The 25,851-nt window shown below is 39.5% G+C and overlaps 1 protein-coding gene across 5 annotated transcripts in view; it reads right to left on the minus strand.

The window, feature by feature from the left end:
• LOC117215819 (RNA-binding protein Musashi homolog 2) overlaps positions 1 to 25,778 on the minus strand; it is a 123,381-nt gene extending 97,603 nt beyond the window's left edge. The window contains exons 1-2 of one of the 5 annotated variants that reach the window (XM_033462303.1): positions 25,508 to 25,733; positions 25,037 to 25,098 (exon numbers count right to left, since the gene is read on the minus strand). The gene's annotated coding sequence lies outside the window, so the exon portion shown is untranslated. Of the gene's footprint in view, positions 1 to 25,036; positions 25,099 to 25,507 lie in introns of all 5 variants that reach the window. The other 4 variants (XM_033462310.1, XM_033462308.1, XM_033462304.1 and 1 more) reach the window with 4 other exon arrangements.
• Between the last annotated feature and the right edge of the window lie 73 nt (positions 25,779 to 25,851).

Here is a 25,851-nt window from a genome sequence, read left to right on the forward strand (position 1 = left end):
TTGTTCTATATTTTCGACTTCTTTTTTCGCGTAGAATCACCCCCTTTCCGCTTGTACCATTAGTTACCAACCACCCTGTATATATTATAGGATTTTATAATTATTTATTTAAAATGGATTAAACAGGAAACCATGGTTTTTTAACGTAAACTAAATACAATTATGTGTTATAATTAAGACAAGTAAATAGTTAATTTACAACTCTCGTCACCACGATTCCAACTCTCTCTTTCACGCGGACTACACTCTCTGACAACGCTGACTTCTCAACTCACACTGACTGTTAATTCGTCTTTCTCCCTTACCATCCCTTTGTCTTTTCTCATAGCTCCATCACGTACGTGTTCCGCAACCGTCGGTGGCTATAGTCACGTAGGCCTTTTTTCCGCGTAACTATTCGACTGAAAGACCGACGACAGGTTGATGGGTCTGTTGGCACTTAGGCTTTCTCGCGATACTACATTTGTCCACAATACTACAATATATATAGTGTGTTATATGAAATCTTTCAAAATCTCATTAGCCTTGTATCGAGACACGTCTGAAATCAAAGGTTCGAAAACTTTGTTCAGCCAGTGTACATTTTGAATGAATGTTTGCGGTGGAAAACAAGCGCTCCAAAAGTCTAAAAGATAGCTAGCCTATATAGTAATTGGTAGAGATACATTGGTAGATACTTGATCACGTTTTAGGATGGGCAGATTAATTTCTGACAGTCGCGTCACGACTGATCGTCACTCAAAAGTGCGAGCAAATAGGCGGAAGATAACGATAACGTCCGCGCCAATAACGACGCGACGGTCAGCTATGATTATTAATCATGTGCAGGTTGCGCGTGCGAGTGTCAGCGGTGCGTGGGGAGGCCTGACTAATCGTTCCGCCATTGCGGAATAATATACCCATGGTGGTGGACCGTTGTTTTGCTCCTGTGGTTCTACAGTTTAGACTCTCTACTAGACTCGTGTACTTTGTTTTTGCATCACGCGTTACATTCTAAACTAGCGATTTCCATCAGTAATGATTTTACAAAGGAATATCGTAATCTGGTACCTTATACAAGAAAAAGGTACACGCTGCTAAATAAGTCTTATTTCACTCGAAAGATTAAAATTCTATTCGAATTTCGTAGCAATGTTTATTCGAGATTATCAATGAGATTAAATTCAATAACTGTAATAGGTTATCCTGATTTACTGTTGGAAGCTTCAGATGCTAGGCTGTTTGCGGTTGCGCGAAAACGGGACGAGCAGATCTTCCGGGTAGGATATTTTGCGGGGGAGTACGAAATCCTCCAGTAAACCAACGGAATCCTACCGGCTGCTGGCTTTACCTTGCTACGGTCTCGCGCTAATGCAGCAATAAACATGCATCTATCTGAAGCACGAGCGAAGTCACGGCTCCGCCAGACGAGAACAAGCCTACGAAGAATAATATGCATCAACGGAAATATAGTAAAGACGTAGCCGCTAGAGTTTCCATGCTGAAACGCATCCGCGCTTACACACGAGCAACCGAAGATATGAATATTCTAGAATGCAACGGATTCAGTAACATTGTTTTTACTCGTTTTAGCTTTGAAAAATTTAAGAATCAATATCCTTTAGCTCTTGACACGGAGAAGTAATAAAATTATTGCTATAAAAATTGAATTTTTCTATGGTACAGTGAGAACAAGGTTGAGGTACAAGACGTCCACGTGTAAGAGCTACAAAATAATTTACAATGAGTTAGGGCAGCGTTTGCGCCATAAAGAGAGCTTAGCGTCGAGAAAAATAGTTGTTGCTTAGTCTTTGAGGTACACTGTACACTAGTAATACTGCGAGAACAGACAGGGTGAGAAGAAAATCGTAACAGAGTACATACTTGCTGCTTTAGAAAATAATTATAATTGCTTCAATATATATGTACGTTTTACGTAGAAATTATTTCTACGAGATAAAGCGATGAATTGGTTGGAGTGGATCGATTTAACCAACAGATAAACATTTTACAAATTTAAGTGAGAGAAATGGGAATGCAATTTGCGTTCTGGAATATTTTGTCCAGATCATAAAATCTATTAACTTCAATCTCGAAATAGCCGCTTGAATTCCGTTTCGAATTAAATATTTTTTCAACCAATTCACAGTTTGATTTTGCTTTGTAGGTTGTGATCTAAATAGAAACTGAAACTACGCTGAAATTGCAACGACTGATTACAAAACACGGACGAAAGAAGCGATAATGAAATCGATGAAACAAATCTGCTATAATCGTATTACACTTTTACGAGTGTTAATATAGATTCTTGTAAACTACATTAAATCTTGTATTCAGGTCATCGAATAATAGATTCCCGGTTGATTCGTTAAAAAAAAATCTGTCCTTTTTTTTTTTTAAGAACAACGAAAATAAGTTTGCCCGACAGTATTTTTGTTCCGACTGGGAGCACGCGTACGTGGCGCACAATACGGAAAGGAAGTTAATTACTCCTCGCTCTCATTTCGATTTTTTGAATAGCCAGCCGCTCAACAAAAGGGGAGAAAAGACATCGCGTCGCAGCGAAAAAATAGGTTGCGTCGTGAAGGGCCTGTTTTGAAATATTTTATAGTTACTTTTCTTCCCCCTTTCTCTCTCTGCAACTGAAATTTTTAAAACCTCGAGTTTCCAAAGTTTAATACAAGCGTATGTATGTTACGCTTCTTCTCTTTTTCCTACCTAATCTGTATCTCGTTTTGGCAAATATTTATTTGTCAGTTGCATGAATTAACCCTTAAATTAACAGGATTTCTTAGCAAACAATGTCACTGTATTACTTCTTTGTTTGAAAGATAAAGTTGCGCGATAACTGTAAGCTTAAAAGGATACAATCGTTCCGAACACCGAGAATGATATTGAAAAATTTGAGTTATCTATAGAATACGTTCAACAAATCAATTGAATATTGGATACGTTCTACATGAATACGTTTGACGTATTATGCACTGAAGAGTTAAGGAAAAATATGAAACATTTTCAAACCAATGAACAATACGTGCTCCGATATCAATAGCAATCTCGAGACACTTTTCGTTCACTTTCCAAGTATCATATCTGCGGGGGGACAGGTCTGCAGTCGTTTTGGAACAAAAGAATGAAACGAGGAACGGTTGATTACGACGAGCGATTAAATTTTTCATTATCGAAGAAATTCTGCACCGTCAGAAATAAGTAATAATCGACAGATCGCTGCGTCCGCTCGCTTCTTGTTTCTCCATGCGACGTAAATCTCGATCGCGAGTAATATCGGCAAAATCAAAGGTATTTTCAAAAATATCTCCACTCCGCACGCTGCGAAGGATTCTTGTTTGCTTAACATGCTATACCCCTTCGCGTATTTCGTCCGAACTCGAGCTTCCAACAGGGTAGATTTTTAAATATTTTTGCTTCTTTCGTTGTGTGTTTTTTCTCGTGTTTTTCTGCTTTCGGAACGTTTCACCGTTTCCCGCAACTTTAGCATTAAAACGTAAAAATAAAAAGAGTAGAATTTTTCGAGGAAAAAGAATTTGTCTGCAACTGCCGTCACGTTTCTGGGAATATCTCGTCGCATTTCATTGATGAGGATGGGACAAAGCTTCAAACTCATATTTATTCGCCGTCTGCTTTCTTTCTCGAGATCCTCGTAGCCAAAGCATTCTGCCATTTTAATCTTAGCGCGACGCGCGAGCCGGAAGGACACGCTTCGCTTTGTACGCGAATTACATACGGACCACGTGCTTATTTTAAAAGATTGTCGTCCCCAGACTTCTTTAATCTCGGGATTCTCCTGCAACGAAAAGTCATAGAAAAGGACAGATTCCCACCCCTAAATCAAACTCGCATATACATCCCTGTTTACAAGTATCAGGCCATTCAGAGAAAAAGAAGAAGCAGTCGTTAGGAAATGATTAAACCAAGTTTGGAATGTTAGACGCGAGGGGAATGAGCTTATTACTAGACTACGGACGTTTATACGTTTATGTGAAATTTAAGGACGCAAATATCTACGGAATGCAAATCATACGCGCAAAAATATATAAAATATTTAAAGTACTATATTTGTAATAATATCTAGTTATCTACCTATGCTCGTAAAAATATAGATTAACGTATGGATAAATATCGGCGCAACAGCCCGCATGATTTAATAGATAAATTGAAAAAGATCTCAACACGAATCCAAAACGAAGAGCGAAACCTTGGTGACAATGAAAAATGGAAACAAAGGTTCTCCGTGGGAAGGTATTCCCCTCGGGTAAAGCGCATCGTCGAAATCACAAAGAAACCTGAGCGACAGGATCGAAAACGGGGAGTTAATTTTCCCGCAGGATCACGACCGTGCAAAACGGAATGAATGTCAGGGAAAGGGTGGCTCTGGTTCAATTATTACGGAACGATAGAAACGGATTATCACGCTCGATTTCGCCGTTTCTGTATTAAGCGACAAGTCGCCGGCGAGTCAACGCTGCGTCCGACAACCGTGTAATTCGTCTACCACGAAAAATCATCTCCGCGGAAAAAATGTCATGGCTCCCGCGGCGCGGAAAGACCAAGGAACACGAGGGAAAAAGTCTCCTTTCGACGAACTACGATTTTTCGCAGTTACAGCTCACCAAAGGATCGATATACGATGGCTCGCAAAAGTATTTGTATCTATTACCATAAACTTTACTATACATTATTTCGTAGATTATAGAAAACGGTTAAAAATTTCATTAGCACCGTAATGATCGTGTTGGTAAAATTTGAGATCAATGTGGATCTCGTTACAGTGCCAATAAAGTTTCAAAACGTCTCGCTTAAGGCACGTAACGTATTCGTGAAATATTTCTTCATTTCTGTGAATTTGTGGAATTAAAATAGTACTTCTCCGTCGTAATACCGTTACATTACTAATTACGGGCTGATCGTAAATTTGCTAGGAATACGAGCAAAGCATATTGACTAACATCTGGAATTAATCTACCGAAAAGGTCCGACGGTTTGCGAATAGTCTGTTTCCGGAAGTTAATATAAGTCATGAAGTACGGTCCATTTCGTAGAGACGAGCCACCTGCGGCACTCACGGAATCCCAACTGAACGTAGTTTTCATAAAAACAACTTCCATTCCCGTATCCAAAGGAAACGAAATTATATTACATCATCCTGCTATGAAGAAACGATTGCACTTATTACAAGTAAGATAAGTGTTTTATTTTGTTCTTTTTTTTTCTTTTTTTTTTTTCATGCAACTGAAATTGCGTCTGATCTTTAAATTCGTTCAGACAATAGAGGTTCAGCTTTCAGTTCGTACATCTGAATCTGAACAGTGTAGCTTGTAGGTAGAAACGAGATTCTACTGTGTGTACACGAAGCGTATTCGCGTAAGATTTTCATAAAAGAGCCGAGGTTGAGCGAAAAATGGCGGAAAGAGGAAAACGTCCTCGCAATTCGGCCATTTCGCAGATTTCGCTGGACGAATTCTCGACTCGTGCTCGAAAGAGCTGGCCGCTAGAAATGACCGAAGCATTATTTCTGTTCGGGATACCCGTTGACCCGTATTCCTATTCGCAAAGTCAACGGCAGACCAGCGTTCCTTTCGTCGATACTAGAATTTCTTGGCAGCGCTTTTCTTCCTGGCCGCACGGGTCGCTCGATAATCTCGAAAAAAAGCGCGACTCTGCTCGAGACGGCCGCTCTCGCATGGCTGATTAACTCGATATCCGAACGTATCGAGTCGGCAACGCGAAAGTCGTTGTGATCCACGAAATAGTAGCCACTTTACGTGTCAGTAAACTCCAAGAGAACGTTTATCGACTGGCTATAATAGTCGGCTGTGCCTGGAAAAAATTTGAAAATGGAAGCATCGAGGGTACAATGGAACCTTTTGTCTAAGCGTTTTATTAAGAGACAGAGCGTACTAATCGATTTGAGTTCCAGGAAAACATAATCTCAAATGGACGTTCCATTAAAGAAAATACGGAAGACTTGAAAGAAATCTTGGCGCCAGTAAAACACATAACTGGACACGCTTTAGACTCCCGCGTATCGAATTACAGCTGATTTGATCCATTAAAGGTCAGCGTTAACGCAACATTTCATTTGCAATTCTTTTTCAATCAGTTAAATTATTGAATTCTCTCATCGTTGAGAGAATGGAAGATTTAAAAGGGAAGCGCAAAGGAATGAAGAAGAAACTTCTATCGAGATGTATTAGTGATTCAGAACAAGACTCGGACCGACTTCCGGTGAAGAGCAGACGAAGTATGGAACGTGTGAGCGGAAGAAAAAAGCGAAGAAAAAGTGTGAAAAAAACGAAATAGCAGAATAGATGTCGAAGAAGACTCGGGTCAATAGCAAATTTTTAAAAACGTGAATTAAAAACCGAAGAGAGGTATTTACGGTAACTTAAATACATTCAATGCTCTGATGGAGAAGCTACATCTGGATAACGAATGAAATTTTATTGGAAAAGAATCGGACTCGCTCGTCCATCGCAAACATCGTCAATTTTGTTGTAGAAGGCGCGGGAAAGTACGATGCCTTGAACAAAAGGTGAATCGAGTAATCGATAAAATTCTCTTAGCAGTTTCAACGTAACGCCGTAAAAGAGTCTAGGTACTCTTACCGCTGCAGCGTCGGTTCTGAATAATTCAGGGCATATATTTTCTTTTTTCGTTTTTGCTTCTTTCGTCTTCTTCTTTTTTCTTTTCTTTTTTTTTTAATATGGTTCATTATCGTGCGCACGAACGATGTAATTGAATTAAAAAGGAATGCCACCGATTATTCACCGTAGAAGGAAAAAAAGATATGAAAGTTCTTTAAAACGTGTATCGATCTAACTCGCGCAGTTTAATTAAGAACGTGCGCGCGGTTTGTCCGCGAGACGAGCGTTTTAATTCGTCCGAGCCGTTTGACGCATTTTTCGGTTGTTGTTCAAACCAAAGCTTTTATCGAAGCGCGGAGAAAATAAGAAATATGTCATGCTAAAACATTAAGATCTTGGAATTTCCTTCGAACGGAACAGTAAGTGTTCACCGAGTAATCAGCTCGGCGATCTCTGATATCGTACGTGATCGAGGGAACGTGACAAATTCGAAAAGCTTGATGGAATAACGTAACATAAATAAATCATCGTGAAGAAACGAACCGCTGCCGTTAGTTTCACTCGAAGCAAATAAAAATGATTATTTCGCCGACTGAATATTTGTTACCGGAGTCTGTGTTAACCGTAGCTATTATTGTTCCAAAGTAATCGATACCTTCACGAACTGGACTGATACATCAATACCATTATCGTATGAAACGATCACTGGCGCGTCATGTGCAAAATCAAAGTCAATCTGTCGAGCATAATGTCGACCAGCGAAATATCTGTGCGGCTTTTCATTCCGATTTCGATCGGATAAACAATAACAACCAAAATTCGGCGACGACGCGCTGCGATTATCTATTATATACATATATATATGATTCTGCTGCTTAATCAATGTCATTCACATCGATGATACAATAAATCGATTAAACGTATTTGCTCCATACGACGAGAATCTGTATGGTACCAATTTCAATGCGAATACGTAAAACTCAAAAAATTGTAGAACAACGTGAGAAAATCTTACAATATAAAAATAGGTAGCTATGATATAAAAATTATTCGTTAATATAGAGCACTGTAAGTTATGAAATTTTGTATTCAAAAATTGTCTAATCGAGTCTATTTGGGTGTTGGTTGTATCTTGTCGTCATCGAATGCAAAAGACATCCAATGTTAGTCGAAGTTTAGTTTGAATTAGACGCTAGATAATTTACAAGCGTAGGTAGGTTTTCTTGTGGAAAGGACAACTTACCGCGGGGAAGGATCGGCTCGCAAGAACCTTCATTCTCGAAGAGAAATTACAGGAGTAGTTCGAAGCTGTTACTAGCGATCTATCAGAGCGCACAACGCCGACTACACTCCACTTCCCTATAGATATTACATGTGCACGTATCTACTTGCAGTTATCTCTGCCAGTGAATGTCATCCGACAGGAAGGTAATCCATAATCAGGCAATGCCTATATCCACTTGGCTACCTAATACCTAATAGATCCCGCTCGAAGTAGATAGCCTGTGAATTACAGGCAGAATGAGTATGCAGAGACGTGTGCATGTCAGCCGGTGTTTCGTCGGGTAAAACTAGGTGAATCGGGTGGAACTACCCGGCAATCTAGTCGAACTGTTCCGCTGGAAATAAACTCTAACCTTCGCAGTCTGCGAGCTGCCACGAATTTAAGGATAATCGCATCAAATTTTCGGCAATATTCTATCCTACAACCCCCGTTTACAACGCGTGTTTGAACGTCTTTTATGCAAAACACCATATTCGATCTAAATAGATTGCCAGGAAAACGGTCGATTGATGAGAATGTTGTGTAATATGCCTACAAAGTATTCAATAGCTTTATGAGTTGCCCACAAATTGTCGAACTTCGAATTGTTCAATTCGTTCGTTTCTGTGAGAAATCTGCGATATTATGGTCTCCTGTATGCAAACCCACATAAAACAACGTATGGGTAGCATACTGGTGTCAACCGTATAGTATAAAACTTCACTAGTGCCTATTCTTCAAGTCGATACTGTTCCTCCATCCAACCGCTTAAAATTAAGAACTAGTTGTGTCGTATCTTATTCAGTTTACATCAGCTTGTAAGCTATTGTTTGTCGGTATGTAGCTTCGTAAATTTAATTTGCATGTATTTCTCATATTACGCGTGCTTACATGGCTACTGTAAGCAATGGGTTAGTCTTTTTCTCTGTAAATAAATAAATAACATATAGCATAACATAACAATGTAATATACATAAAAGCTGTTTGCGAGAGTTATAGAGTGAAATAATTACATATACGTTGACTTCATAATTTCCTAATTTAAAAATCATTGAAAAAGTTTAAAACGAGTTAAGTGGAAAATTTTGATCCAAGTTTGAATCACGTACTTTATAAGAGATTTAATAATATACGTGAAACGTTAATTAATCGGATGGAAATTCTAGAGTAAGAAAAAAGTAAAAGAAACGATATCGTTTCCAAGGTTTTTTGTTAAAAACTCGATTTCCCTTATTCCGAAAGGTGAGACGCACAAGGCGCAGTTGTCGTGCCTAATCTTCCACCAAGGTGCACAAGCCAAGAAACTACCTTCGTTGAAGCTCACGAACTGCAAACAAGCTCTGATGCACCGTAAGTATTCCTCGCAGACAATGGGGAAGATCGAAGGAACGAGATGGGGGAAAAAGGGATGGATTGTGAGACTATTTTGCATCGAGAAGGTCCGTAAAATCAGTCGTAAAAATCGTCTACGGAGGTAAAATTTGCACACAAATAGTACAATGCGTTTTTATGACTCGGTGTTTATAGGTGATCTGCACGCAATGCGATGAAAAGCAAAAAATACTGGGGTATTTTAATCTTTCTCTATTTCGAACACGTATTTGATCCTACGTGGGCGATCGGATTAATATCTAAAAGTTTTCCAACAAGTTTCAATGTAAAAATGTCCAAAGATTTAGATTTTGCAGTGATCTTGCGTTAGATTTATAGGACGATAAAGAATCGTTAAAAGAAACGTAAAGAAATGGTAGTCACTTGGCTGCACAGGGGTTAATTCGTACAAACAGACGATGAACGTTGAAGAAAGAAGTAAAAAGTTTACTCAACTTCAACATTAACCTAAAGAATCGCCAAGTTGCTCGGTCATTGCGAAAATTCTGCGCGCGAAAATATCTTTTTGCCAGACCGTAAAAAAGTCTTCCTCGTCGTGGTAATAAAATCTTTCTCTGTCTGGCGAAGTATAATGAGCGTACCTTGCAGGAAGTAAAGCAAGGGTGGCCAGATGACACGAGGGTTAGATTTAACTGGGCCCGGAGATAAAGAGAACGGTTTTATCTTCGCGCGTGATTAAGCCACGCGGCAGTATATCATCGATTATATACTCGTTAGCCTAAGTGGCAACCCCCTTTTCCTCCGATACGCTTTTCCTTCGACTTGCTCACGTGGAAAGATAACCGGTGCCGTTTTCTTCGCACCGAAGAATCCCCCGTATTATATTCGGATTTATGGACCGTCATTTCGACATCATTGATAAATAATTGACGCTGATGCAACGAGGCAACGGTCTGTGAATTAATTCGCGAATTAACGAAACTCTAAGAGACCAAGTTGTTTCGAACGACGAAAACTTTGAATTGATTCCTTTCGACTTGCTTTCAAGAAGATAAAACTTGTAACTACTGTTCGCTAAATAACAAGTAAATAAATAAAATTGTGATGTGGAATAATCCAGGCTCCAACGATAATTTTATTCACAACTCGTGTCAAGTCTGCCGCGATAACTATTACGTAGAACTGTAAAAATTCGTTCCTATATTTAGGAGGTTGTCTAGGAGAGTCTGATGTGAGAGTCACATGATTAAGAAGCTTAATGAACTACGCGAAAGACGTTATCGTGTAGGAGTAATGCAATGAAAGATCGCGACTCTTAAATTTTATGGAAACACGGAATCCATTAAAGTTTCAGACGTCGAGATTCCGTGTCTAAAGTTGGTCGTAAAGTTGGCTGTTAGTCCATCTTTAATCGAAACTTTAACGCTCCTCTTTTCCTCCTGTCCTTCCCGTAATCAGCTAATAAATAAATCCGACGAGCGGGAATATCTTCCAATCAAAGATACCAATAACCAAAGCATCCATATTAATCGATTAACCGACTACATAGATACAACTATTTAAAACCTGGAATACTTCTATTCGTCTACTAAATATTTTCAATCGAACGAAGAGAAACAAAAATGATACAAAAAATAATAAAACTTCGGCTTTCTTGAATGTTTCGAAATGGTAGATAGATACGAAGTTTTAACTAAAAAAGACAATAGATCAGAAATAGCTACAAAGAACAGAACGAGTGCAAAGAGTTGGTGAATTTAAGGGATTAAAAAGCGTCCAGTCAGCTGGAGGAGCGACTAACAAAGTCAGCAAATAGAGATGACTGGCAAAGGAATTGTAGACGAGCCATCCTAGTAGATACGTAGAACAAGTGTCTGCGTCCATTGTGCAGAATTGTTTGATTGAATGGTAGTTTGCACATACTAGCGCATTTAGTTCCGATCCTTCTTCCCCCTTCGTTCCACCTCTCTTGCCCCTTCACCCTATCCTTCTCCTCTCTATGCAAAGGTTTGCCTAGTGCATCGTCTAGTGCTTGCACTCAGCGGGTCGAGAGCTTTCCAAAGTGCTCGATGATTAGGAACGTTCGATCGTTACGTTCATGTCGCTGAAAGCAGAAGCCAACAATGTGAGGCGCTCTCGATAATAACGAAGCCGTAAAATTTGTTCGAGCTTCGTTGGCGTGCAAAAAAAACTGACAAGCCGGTGACCGTAATAGAAATCGAGCCTGAGATTTTTAAACGTCTTCTCGCATTCAGAAGGATCTCCTGTTCCCTGTAATCAGTCGTCTTTCAATCGTTTGAAACTGTTCCAGCTATACTATAATACTACAGAATACTATAATACGCTAAGTACGAAAGTACAGGTGCTTCGTGCGAAAGATAACCCTGTTGCGTTCCTCGAATCATTTTCAACCTCATTGCAGTTTCCTATCGTTAACAAACATGTACCGAATTTTAAAATAATTCAGACTGTCTTCCTTCGAGTGTTTGAGAAAAAAGTTTGAGAAAAAAAGAAAAGATGAAAGAACCATCGCCAACATGCGTGATCGATCGTTTCAATCTTTTGCTAGAGATGAAAAGATTAAGAGCGTGATTCACAAAGAAAAGTTCGTGGACTTCGGCGGGAACCTGTACGTTTATCACGAAACGCGTTATCCGAAACATATTCTAGTCGAGCGTGAGATTTCATTATCTTTCTCGCAATCTGTCCTTCGTGACGATTCCATTCTTCGGAACCGAAGAAGGAAACGCGGAGAACAAGGGTGTGAAAGAACCCTTCGGGATGCTCGAGCACTTTAGACCCCCTAAAATGCGCTTGGCACTCAAAGGAACTAGGGCTCAGCATTTCTGCCACTATCGCGTTATTTTCACGGGAACTGAAGGGCTCTCCAACGTTAAGGATGGAAGGATGTGTGCGTCAGCTTACTGTGAATTTACTGCGTCGTGATTTTGCCTCCGTTTTACTACTCTACGCGTTATTTAATACTTATTTTTCAACTCGGTAGATTTTAGAAACGTAGCTGGTGAAATTATTTGAATTTAATATCGACAGTCGTTACAGCGGTTACAGTGCTACAAAATGTTTCATAGAACACATACAAGGTATAGAGAAATCTCAATCGTTCTTTTACGATCTTAATTGATGATGAACCTACTCTATTCTATTCTAGAACATTCCTCCCTGTGTACTACTTAATCTTTTTGTTAGACCACCGCAGGTATAAAATGAATTTAATCGATAGACTTAAGTATAAGATTTTCGGTGGTATACGAGTAGTTTCCCAAGCGCTGGTCGCAATTTTAATTATGCAACGCCTCCTTGAGACACAATTACTAGAAGTGCCAATTACCTAATTGTTCAAATTGCTGGGATGCGTCGCTGTGTGAAAAAATTCCTTCGGAGAAAATTCACCACCGAGAGACACGATTTAATATAACGTTTTTTTTCTCGTCTTTCCTAACTAAACCCTTCGCTTTATTAAAAAATATGTTATTTCGTCGAGAGATAACCAATATAAAATGTTAAGGATTCTTTCTCGAAAAGTAACAAGCTTCTAAATCAAGCAGCCAGCTGAAATTTAAACTAAAAAAATGCACCGCCTCGGTCGAAGTTAGAATGCTTCAAGTTTAAACACCGATGGCTACTCATTCGTCCATCGGTCTTTCCAAGCGAGAAGATGAAGTTTCCACGGAGGCAAGTTTCTCGGCTGGATTAGTCATGAGTTGGATTAAACTGCACAGCCTATTGTATCTTGGATTTACTAAACTTCGGCCGGGCTTGCAGAAGTTTTGAAAAGCAAGGGAAAAGGGAACGCGGAGATTCTCTTCGACATTGCGATCGAATATCACACGGGAAAATTCGATCAATACGCTTCTCATTAACTGAGTCGCTCAGAAGCCACGATCAACTTCATAAATTAAACGCATGGATGAAACGACAAATTGCAAATATTCTCCTTTTATTTTCTTCCGGGTTCACGTTATCCCCTTAAGATAAATTTATGAAAATAAGATTTCTGTTTCGAGATGTTGATTTAATAAAAACTTGATCATCTTACATTCAGAAAGGCTCCGTTATATTATCGACGAGGGATTTTTAACTTCTTCTTTCTCGCGATATCATTAGACTCGAGACCATCGAAAGTTCAACTAATCCTCGTCAAGATAAATCAAAAGGAAGAATGTGCAGGTTGGTGACAAGTGCAGAGCAAATCCTCTAGTACGAGGAGGGTCGACGCAACGGATCGTATAAATTTTCTTTCTGCCAGTTTTTCTGTCATCAAGCGACGTCCTACACGAAAGGGGCGGCGATAAACTTCACGAGCAGGCCGCACGCAGAAATCGCTCGTCATATATCTCAGATAGGCGCATTATACCGAAATTATTAACGTGCGAAATCCCAGCGTCGGCCATTCTCTGCAGAACACGCCTCAGCTGAGGACTTCGGCTTTTTCGTTCGGATAACTCGCTGCCAATTTTCGCAGTATTTAACCAAAATTATTTCATGACTATTCTGTCCACGCCGTGGATGCCATCTCGCGAAAATGAAATTATACATTACATGTATATTCTGTGACAGAAAAACAAAGCGTGGTTCTTTAACTTGTTCGAGCAGCATCCATTGCGAATGTGACTAGCAGTGACTAAAGTTCACCGGCAGTTCCATCCATTATTGTTGTCATCAGCTGCGATCGTAGAGACGCCTGCATTACATAAACAAATACCACTACCTTGGACCAGTAAGTTACGAGCGTTAAACAAGTTTAACACGATCAATATTGTTTTTCAATTTGCCACGACCTGACCTCTTTTACCATTTTTTTTTCTCTCAACTAACTATGTATCGAGATTTCAATTACGGTTAACCAACTTCCATGAAACGGTGCAATCGAATAATTAAAATTCCAAAATAGAAATCGAATTGATATTGAAATGAATTAAAAACGGAGACGCGTTGGCGTTTAAATTTTGCGTTTGAGCAAAAACGATCGAGAATCGCTTTGAAACTAACGGACGATCGTTGTTTCGTTTAATTGTTTAATCAAGTGATTTAGAGATAATTCTAATTACTGGAAGCAGCAGATTTTTCACAGCCAGCGGGATACAAGCATGGTCGATTTATGAAAGGAAGCTGCGTGTGTGGGCGTGTAAAAACGCGCATACACGCGCACCATCGCGCTACTTTTAATAACATCATTTTCCACGGTTTCTCCGCTTGGTCGTCGGTCTCCCTCTTTTTATTTATTTTTCCATTGACCCCGGAATTTTTATGAAAAAAAGTCGTAGCTCTTGTGCCTGCCATCGCAAGGGAGAAAGAGAGAGAGAGACGAAAAGAGAGAGATAAATTATTACGTTAATTATAAAATATCCACCCTTCGCTGTACGCCACCGCCCCTCTGTTAAAGCCTTTAAAAGCTCTTTAAAGGTGTTTCAGATACGGCGATAACGAATTTTAATCTCGCCGTTTAAAGCGAATCTAATGAAAAATATCAAAATGTCAGCGATTTCTTGCTAGTCGCAACAAGTCCTCTATGATACGGCAAAATGGTATTTCAGTAAGATTAACTTTACTTGATCGATTTAATTTTGTACAAACGGTTACCCTAAACACTTTTTGATAAATCACTTTACTTCTTACGATAAATTTCGAAGGAATTTTTAGGAATACTACTACCGGATTGCTATAATATTTCTGGCGTCAGCGTGACTTACTGAAACATAGAATCTCGTTATACATGAAAAACGAAGTCACATACCTCATTAAAAATATTATAATCGACCTATATTTTTTCAACCTTTGGTGTATTATAGTCTCTACCATTATATTATTCAACGTTACAAAAAATCCACCTCAAAAGGGTTAATTTGTAGTAATAATTCCTGCGCAAAAATCACCAAATAACGTATATACTGGAAAGCCTCTATACGAGTAATTAGGTAAGTAAGAAATATTATTCGCGTAGAATATTTTGCATTTTAGGTTACCCGTTCCGACTGATTTTTCCATAATAAAATACGTGTTTCGAAGCCACTCGTCAGCAGCGAGCGTAATGTAGCCCCGTGCCGCATCGTGTTAAAATAATCGAGTTAAGTAACTGTATAGAAAATAATCTGATTATTTCCTGCATGTGCCAGGACTCGTTAACAACGATACAATCATAATTTCTGTCCTGTATTTATTTGCGTGCACGCGTAAGCGATACGTACACATGCAGCTACACAAACAACTAATAATTAACCGTATTACAGTGGAGAACTTGTTTGTTCAAACTATCGCTATCCGTGTAACGAATTCAGAGGACATCGAGAGAACATAGTGCGCAACCTTTTAATCAAAAGAGATGCGAATTTTTGCATCCAGTTTTCAAGAGGTGCAATTAAAATGAAAATATGTCAAGTGACTTTGGAAATTTTGTCAAAAATACTTTTCATTAGTCTTGCGTTTATTCGTTGAGAACATTCCAACGAATGCGATACGTAGATATCTATTTTGTCCATAAACATTTCTTGGGACTAAGAATAGAGAGACCAGTGCGGAGCAGAATAAGTAAATACTATCGGTAGAAAAACTTGGCAATTTGTAATTTACGAAGCTTAAAGGGACTCTGCGAAAGTTTCTGCCGGAGACACCTGGGTACCTGAGTAAACGTTGGAAACTTCGTTTCACTTTCTGGAGAAACAATCGAGCGGCATAATTCCCGCGAGTAAGCGAGCAAAGTGTTCGCAAGCCGAATACAAAGTGGTAAACTTACCAGAATAATGATCGACTCATCGAGGCTACGTGAAGCTATAGATACAAACTTGTACTTATAAAATTGTACAGATCAGAATTGTACAGAATTGTACAGAACAGCACGAATCTTCCAGCCCGAAAAATGCCTTCTAGACATCAGATGATGGAGGTCTGGGCAATTTGGGTACACGATATAAGGAAACGCGATAAGAATCCATTAAAATTTCATTCCCATTTCGGTCTTGACTACTAAAACGCTTCGAAGATCACGGAGCTCCTTGAGAATATCCTCAAGTAGCGAGCAATTACGGTAGACTTTAATTAAAAATCTACTCGAACGAATTAACGGTCCCTAGTCGCGATTTCTATTCACCCAAGTTATAAGCTCGCGAGGAAGTCGCTATTCTCAGGAACGTGTCCGCGGATGTTTCCATTTGAAAAAGCAAAATAACGACGAAATATCAGAGGTAAAGTCGGGCGCGAACGTAACTCACGGTTCCACGAGGATCAGGTTATCGATCCTACTAGATCCTTCCGTGGTGGTCTCAAGAATTCGATGCAAAAGCGGAAATACCGATACGAGGGATGAAAAGCATGCGCAAAGCCCAAGGATTCTTACTTCTCGTCTCATTTTTATTCCATCGATATAATTTTTTTTCTCTACGATTTTTATGTGACCAGCAATAACTTTCTTCTCGATCAAGTGGTACGTTTTACCTAGTCGTACATTTTGGACTAATTTATTAATATATATGATTAATATAATGTATATGAAATTTACAAGTTACAACTGACAAGTTTCCGGAACTGATAAATTATTCATAAATTAATAGACACTGATGGTACGTTGTATTACGCTTGCGGATTCAGCATTCACCGACAAAGTTTTGTTCCTATTCGACAATGAAAATTTCATCCCAACGACTCTAAACGTGATGAAACAAGGTGAGATCGAAGCTCGACGAGCTGATTAAGAATGCCCACCGGTTATTCCGGTATAAAGAAAGACCTTGAACCTACGGAAATTAATCTTGCGCATGGTGGTACGAGAGTAGAGGGGGATAGGAACTTTGGTCAATTACGAGGGTCGAGCCTGAGCAGCCCATAAGGGATGATCGAACGGTGAATGTCGCGATCGAACCCGCCTGCAAATTGTTTCCTCCCGATTGGATCTCTTTCTTCGTCGCCTTTTACATCCGTCTAGAAAACACTCTCAACTTCGCACCACCGGTCCAGGTACCAAAATCGAAAAAGTAATATTCTTCTAATATACGAATACCTAGTTAGAATTTTCTAAGGAAACAACAATTTGCTTAGAAGCAAATCACGCTAAATGATAAACGACCTATTATTCCAAAATACGTCAGTGACACTCAACTTTATGCCACTGATCCAAATAACAAAATTGCGAAAACGAGAATCGTTAGAACGATCCTACCCCAACATACGAATATTTGTATAAATTTATTTGAAGAAAAAATAATTTGCTTGAAAGTGGATGATTCTAATTATCAAGCGATTTATCGTTTTCAAATGACTACAGGATGAAACATAAAACGCAAGGAGAATAACGGAGGTGAAACTAAACTCACGGGAAGGAGCTGCAGTTACTTTAGATACGCGTAGATGAACAGAATTCTGCTCGAGCACCTTGTCGGGTGCTGCGGTGTACCAGCAAGGCAACCCGCATTGTCTTCGCCTCGAATCTCCATTGTTTTATCCGAGCTTGAAGTTCCTTTCCTGACGCAAGCCTGAATCCAGATATTTGTTGTCTAGGAACCGTCTGGCCGTCGTATTCGTCATGTCGAATAGGTAAGATCATCCTTAGCGTGATGTAAATTTTCTTATATGTATGAATAGGATCTTGAATCGTTGTTTCGTATACGCGAAAATAAACGAAACAGACAGAAGTTGAAAAGTTTATGAGATAAAGATAGAACCTTACCTATCGAATGGAAACGATGACAAATAAATCGTACTGACGATCAATGGAAAATTATATTTTAAATAGTAAGTCGTGTGATACGACTAAAATCAGCAAGATTCTGTGGTTCAAAATACGACCAGAATTATGAATATTTAATGAGTTTTCAAACTCGATTTTCTCAAAAACGAAACCTCCGATGTTTATAGTCGAAGGAAATAATTAATTCGTTGAACGAGGGATGAAGCGTAAGCGTGACGTTACGCGTAAAGTAAAATCTACGTCGACGTGTATGGTGCGAACGAACATTTCGGTTGCATTAAAGGTTCGAAGGCATTCAAAGAGTGATCTTGTGGTAGTTAGAGCAAAGCTGACGAGTGGTAACCGGTGGTTGAAACGACATCTCAAGTTACCGAAGGGTTCGACTTACCATCGTCGATCTTTCACCCCGCGGCATCGAGAGGGCGGCTCGCAATGAACTCGGCTTTAGACGATAAAATAGCAAACTAATCGCTGCTACGCGACTATGTTACGATACGTGCGGAAAGGAGATAATGGACTGATACCACAGGATGCGCAGGGCTAACCGCAACCTAGCATCCCGTGTACAACCCGAGACAAACTCGTCTATCACCAGCATCTACCGGTAAAATCAATCCACTCCAAATATTCCCATATTTTCCAGTTATATTAATAAGCAATTTTTCTTTTTTCACCTGAAACGTAGCAGAGATTATAGAAATTGTCGCATGTATAAAGAATTCTCTCCGTCTTTGGAAACCCCATACTTCGTAGAATACACGCGTTAAAAGATATTTTTGCTCGTATGGGAAATAAATTTGTTCGCCTCTAATTCGAAACGTAACGAAAAAAGTTACAGCGATTTGCTGAAAGCTCAAATTGCCTTGCGAAATATCTTTTCTATCCTGTAAAACTGTACACATCATGCAATACGCCCGTTAAAAGCCGGGCTAGAGTAAACTTTTCTCGCAGGAAAATGTGCATTCTGTTTACGAGCCACAATTAAAAGCCGCAAGCAGCTTTCCGCCGGATCCTTTTTTAACAAATTACGTCCGCGACAATATTTACATGGGAAAGTAATAACCACGAGCAACCGTCTCGCTGCGCTACCTTTTAATAAATTTATCAACCGCCGTAACTTTTTCGATGAACGCGCCAAGTGTCGTAACTCAGTTTCCACGTTGTTCCCAACTTTCCGAGTGCTGCTGCATTTTGCGTTACAAATAACGCGGATGCCGCGCATACATTCTTATTTCAGAACAAGCCTTATCCTTTCGAAACTTTAGGCAATATGTAGAAGCATGGAAATAACCGTCGGCGTTTTGTATACACGTTTATTAACAAAATAATTGCAGGGGCCATTGTTTGTCTGTTGCGTTATTCTCTGAAAAGCAAAAAGTCAAACGAGCGATTCGAGAAACCTCGTAACACTTGCGTTTAGTTTTCGTTCGGCCGAAATCAAATACAGGTTATACCAGTTTGTAGCAGTAAATTGCGTTTTAGCAAATGAAACAGCAGACAACATCGTAGTTTCGACTAAACACGCTCGAGAATCATATTTTCATAATCTAAGCCTCGAAGTTGGAAAATGTCCGATGTTTACAGATTCACGAACGTATTACCGATTCGTTGTTGGCGATTTCCCGGAGAAATCGTAGGCCTTAGGCGCTTTAAACGGGGGTCTGGCGAGCTTTTGCAAAAACAAGTATTCCTATATCTCAAAACTTTGGCAATAGTCCTCTCCCGTGTTGGTTGAATCGTTCTCCTCTGTCGAAATCCAGAGCTGTTCCTACCTATTCGTTCGTATATGAGCGCCGGGAATACATACTCGAGCGAACGATGTGTTGTTTGAGAACTTTCCAGCGAAACTGCTATAATTCAGGGGCGGACGGCGTGCAGTTAAAAGCACGACTTTTTCTCGTCATTTACATCCAACGCGAGTCGAATAATCGACCATGACTCTTACGAATGTGATTGAAACTGCCTTACTCTTTTAGAAAATATAGCTATAGCAAGGGAATTCGTAGAAAATTCGAAATTGCTGCGCACGAGAGCGATGGTTATGGAAATATTGTTGAATAATGGAGCAAAGTCAAGACAAAAATAAACCGGTAGACGTGATTCAAGCGCGACAATGGAGTTACGGAATAATTACGATCCGAGGAACGCGAGTCTCAAAATGCCGAGCAATTTTTCTCCGTAATTAAGAAAAGTTCCTTTCCCCGATGGCGAATGGCAAATGCATTTTTTAAGTAAAAGAGAAGCAACGAAGATTTTCAGGTTGAAATGTAATGATTAACTTGGTAAATTTGGAAAGATTCTTTAAGATCGTTGCTACTCGTTTCTTTTTCATTATTCGCAATCTGGGAAATCAAAGGAATTCCACAGAGCTTCCGAAATTCCCGTATCTCAATTAAAATGACACGTTCTCGAAAATAACTTGGCGCGTGCTAGTGATTATTGAGGTAGTATGAAATAACGTTCGAGCGACGATAGTATTGATTGCATGTCGGTTACCGTATGGTTTCAGTATTAGTGACTACGTTGCACTAGCAAACTCGTCTAAACGTGAGCGGAGAAATTTCATTCTTCGCTTTATCTAAAACCTCTATGCTCGTTTCCGCGTAACTCTGCTCGATAATTTAAATAACTCAAAGCACTTATCCGTGGAAAAATATGAAAATTAGAAAAATATTTTCACCGTCATTGAGGGAAGTTTCAGATACACAGAATTCCCAAGATATTGGACACAAAAGGATGGAACGTGCGCCGCAAAACGTCAGAAGCTATTGGTTGGCAGGAAATAAATCAGTATGACGAACTAGGGCGAGAGGGAAGGAGAGGGTAAGGCAACCCCATAATTTGACATCAGCCGTGTTCCGTCAGTAACTCCGGCTTAATTACATTCCACGATGTTCGCCGCTCATTGTATTCTTGGACGAAGTTATGTTTCCCAGGACAAAGACGAAGACACCTTGAACGTTAAAAGGAATTCCCTGGTAACGCGAGTGATCTGCATCGCGCTCATACAGCGAAAATTAGTTTGATTTCGTATACGCAACCATTCATGCCCACACAATGATACACCAAAGTATTGCAACATTTGCGACCAACTTCTATGAATCTATCGTGCCGCTTACTCGAAATATTTTGAAACAGTATTAGCATTTCGTCGTACTTTTCTTTTCTACGTCTCTTAGATTCATTGTATTTCACACGTTCGCAATAATTTCGAAATGTGCAAATACTTATGGACGCTAGTGTACCTGTTTCTATGGTACCTATTCACCAAACGATCAACAAAAGTTCATCGGGAGAACTTTTTTTTTATCGATAACAAGTCCAATCATTGGTCTGCACGAACTCGGTGTTCCCACGGCGAACAAACTAGAAGGGAACAGAGCTAGCAAGCAAGGTGAACGTGTGCGAGCAAAACCGCTAGAGCTAGAAAAATGGCGCGAGAAGATAGATCGGGCAACGATCTAATTTTATCCGTGGACCGAGAGGGAGGGCACGGTCTCCCACACAGTGAAAAGGGAAAACGAGCTTCTGCAGGGCGGCTTGTGCAAGCCGGGATGAAAAAAGCTGTTCATCGGAGCTTGCGACGACGGGAAACCGAAGCGATCGACGTCATCCGGGGCTTGTCAGCTCCTGGAAGCTTTGATCGCTCGGCCGAATGCCGTTTCTCGTCAAACAGAGACAAAGACATCTCGGCTAGCTGCGCTTGCAACGAAGAAGGACACGTTCTGCCTATTATATTTTACTCGCACGAGCTACGTCGAAAATATATGGACCATCGGTTTACCGGAGATCCAATGAAACGTTTCAGGAATCGTGCCCTGTTTGTTACATGTCGGGCCATTTTGGTTTCTGTACACCGTAGTTTTGGTTCCCTGTCGACCACATTGAACTAGGTTTCAATTAAATAGAGAATAGATATTCTACGAGTAATTTTGCCGATGACTAGATTAGTCCATTAAGAATCAAGCAACGAAAGAACGCGTAAAAGATGCGTTAAATCAGACCTACGATTCTTCAGGGAAAATGCTGTCTAACCTTGAAGAAGTATCGTAGGAATCTTTTATCATTTTCTCTGTGTGTATTCGCCATCTATCTTCAGCGTCGGTGAAGCTTCGAAACGTGGAAAGTAGACACATCCGAGAAGAAGCGAGACGCCGGCGAAAATGTCTGACTAAATTGCTTGTCTTGCGTTCTTCCTCCTTCCTTCCTTCCTTCCTTCCTTCCTTCCTACCTACCTACCTTTCTCGCTAGTAAAAACCTACAGGATGCGACAGATGGCTCTCCGTGACATTGCAACTTTTTTGCAGGAATAAATGATTAAGAACGCAAAGACAGGAGGGGACAAGATTGAGTCGATGAATCGAGAACTTCGTTGCTATTCTTCCACAGTACATTCGCTTGAAAAAATTTCGAATGTTTAATTGGCAGAAGAGATTCGAAGCTGTTCGTATTATAGGATTATATAGTAATTGGTGATTGATTTTCAACAACCACTTCAGTCAGCCATCGATGACGAATTCTCTATTTACGTGGCCTAATATTCCACTTTGCGTCGTGGACAACGTTACGAGAGTCCGAGTGTCGAACACGTGTGGATAACAGCCTCCTATTTGTACGTTTATTCGATATCGGTAGTCACTGCAATGCAGACAACGTGTCAAATAAACAGCGAATACCTAATATCGCCAGCTATAACCGTAACGAGAGGAGTTGGAATGATCGTTATCGAACTAACCGCGCGATTATTTAAACCGAAGCTTCTCGGACACGAACACCACTGACATAGTTTAAGAACTTGTTCTACTAGATCGGTGTACATTATACATATAGCATAGCTCTAAATATATAGATATATAGATACGTGGTATTATAGCTTTGGATACCTACTAACGTCCGTGGAAAAAGGGGACGATGGCAAAGTTCATTTACTTGTCGACGAAAATCCTTTCGCTTCACTGACTCGTGACTCGTTAATGTACGTGGCGAGAAAAATGAACGTTTCTCGTGGTTTTAATTAAACATTAATCAACTGATATTACATAGTAAAATAATAAACGAAACTTTTAGCGCGTGAAAGCAACATATAATTATTATTTTATTCGTATTTCAACGAGCTGGATTCAAGTACTTAATGTTTCATAAATTTGATATTTTATAAATTTGATAAAATGTGATATTTAAACGGAGATTAATTCTAACAATTTCGTATCGAGAATTTTGAAGTTTCAAAACGTAATATTTCAGAATATAAATTCAGAATATACATTTTTTACAAATACAGGGTGAAGCACCGAAAAACGACATTTTGCAAAAATATAGTTAATAAATATACTCAAACTGCGTTACGTTCGTCAGAATCCAACTTTCAAAATTATCCAATGAACTAATCGGTATGTCGATTATGCAGAATGTTACAAAGGAACAAATGCGGACACGATCGAATCGGTATTATGCTACCGTCCGCAAAAGTGTCAACGCTCATTACGTTTTTCGTGCAAGCGGATCGCGTCTTGCATACCTAACACGCAATTAACCAGCGTGTAATTTCACTCTCGTATTGTTTGTCTCGCGCGTAAAGTCCAACTGGCTGACCTCTGATAAAGAAGGAATGAAAGAGAAGGAGTAAAAGGATAAAAAAAATGCCCGTAATTAGACCCTAGTACGGTTCAAACTGTCGCGACAGATGTCCCCAACTTTCGGAAGCAAAAGTCCGAAAAGCATTAAACACGACTTCTATATATATATATATATATATATATATATTACTTAGAAGGAATTTCATTCTCAGCCAATTTTTATTAGAATAAAAGAAGGTCGTAGAACAAACGTCTAGAATAAAAAGGAAAGAAACTCTAGAATAAAAAAAAAATTCATTCTACTAAACGACTTCTTTTCTATCTCTACTTCTCTCGCCAATATTTCCGACACCCTGTATCTTCCAGCATGAAACTAAATAAATGATGATTTTAAAAAATATTTTTAAGAAATACATGATTGAATTAAAATTCTGACAATTTTTATTTGCGTCATTATAGTCTTATTCCCCCGTATAATGAGCAACAACCAGCGACTGTGTTAAACGAAGATGGTAGATCTGAAGGTGCCGGATCTCGAAGACACTCAGATCGAAGAGGCAGAAGACAGAAAGGAAAGAAGTGGCGACATCAAGAGACCAATAGACCAAGACAAAAGCCGAAGAATATAGAATGAAAAGAGGGAGAGCTCGATGGCTTTTTAGAATTTTTAATAAGCGACATCGGCACGCTTGCGATTCTCCGCAAAAGCGGAAATGTAAATTCAGCGTTTTCGCCAGCTGGAAGGGAAGAACTGACTGGCCTCTTGTAATGCCGACATTAAAATTGCAAACCATGCAACCAGCACAGCCAAGCCTTCGTCTTCGCGAGACTGTGTGTCTCTCTTTAGCCATCTCTTTCACCCTCGCAATTCCCTCTCTTACTTTGGACGGGCATGATTGTCCGCGGAAATCTTCAAGTACCAACGTGGAAACACTGTTCGAGCACCAGTAAATGAAAGCCGACGTTACTCGTGGAAACGCGTCTGTGGATGCGTCATATTAAAGTCTGGTATTGTTCGTTTCGAATGCAGACGACGCTTGGAAAAGTGAGTTAGTAAGAAAAAGAGAGCAAGTATAGCAGCGAGACAAGGATAGATAGAAACCGAGGGATGATCGGGGATTAGCCGGGATTCGTGATTTCAAATTATTATAGGCCCGCGGCCTGTCCTCTAGAAAACGCGAATTTGCGATTCATAAACTGACGTAATATTCTGCTAATATAAAAATAAACATAAATATCGAGAATCCATGATAGTTAATTCTAACATTCACAGACCTAATGAGTTTTTACATTTTGTTATGCTTCTTTCTAGGTTTGCGTAATTAAAGATAAATGAAATACGATAAAAAGAAATCTACTAATACAATTCGTCATCTTAGTAATATAAATTTAAAGAAGAATAAAGAAGCGATATTGATTAACTCCACAAATTGAAAAGTAAAAAAACGAGTTTCGAATTTTTTAAGTATTCGGAATATATATCATTTTCTTGTGGTAAATGAAATCATGGAAATAGATAATTTGTTTCTTTCAAAAATTCAATACTAATCACGTATTCAAGTAATGAAATGGAGAATCTTATAAAGAGTGGAGTTGAATAGTCCGGTTTCTAAGAGGCTCATACGTATTATGTATACTGCTTGCCTCTAAGAAATTAGGCGTTAGATCTGACGAGAACATTACACGTAAATAATTTCAACATACTATTGCGACCTTTGCAAAAGACGAGTACGCATAAGTAAATAATAAATAATATTTCCACGACCGATCGTGACTAATGGCTGACATAAACAAACAACCGGCAACGCGACGAACACGCGATTCGATAAACGACCGTTATCGACAGTTACTAATAATTTTGCATTTTCGATAGATACGATCTTGTATCGAATGCGAAGATTAATACGTGTAAAAGTAAAACTCTGATCGGAATATATATTCGATATCGAAAACAAGTACATACAATACTGCGGTAATCGGGATGAAGCAAGACTACGAGTGGCAAGATGAGCATCACGAAACGCACTTTAATTGCAATGAAATGCGAGCTTACCTACGCACATCCGTTGAGAAATAGCCCGATGAGGCCGTCACGTGTTCTGCTCGATTTTTTGACAACACTAAATACCACCGAAAACTGACAGCACTATGCAACAACACACGAAACAAACCAACCGGCCGGCCGCGCACCGACTACGAAAACTCGTTCACATTTGCGCACGATCGCGCCCAACCAACATGAATGCTCGTGGCGCGCTCTATCAGAGAAGTATTATATTTTCCTCATATAATTCAAAAATCGAATCTAACGAACGAATTCTATGCAACATATGATTTTAATTGGCCACAAATTTTATATCTTTAAAATTATTTTAATAATCTTCTTCTAATGAATTC

This window comes from Bombus bifarius, unplaced genomic scaffold, assembly GCF_011952205.1.
Source record: "Bombus bifarius isolate JDL3187 unplaced genomic scaffold, Bbif_JDL3187 scf7180000009825, whole genome shotgun sequence".
NCBI lineage: Eukaryota > Metazoa > Arthropoda > Insecta > Hymenoptera > Apidae > Bombus > Bombus bifarius.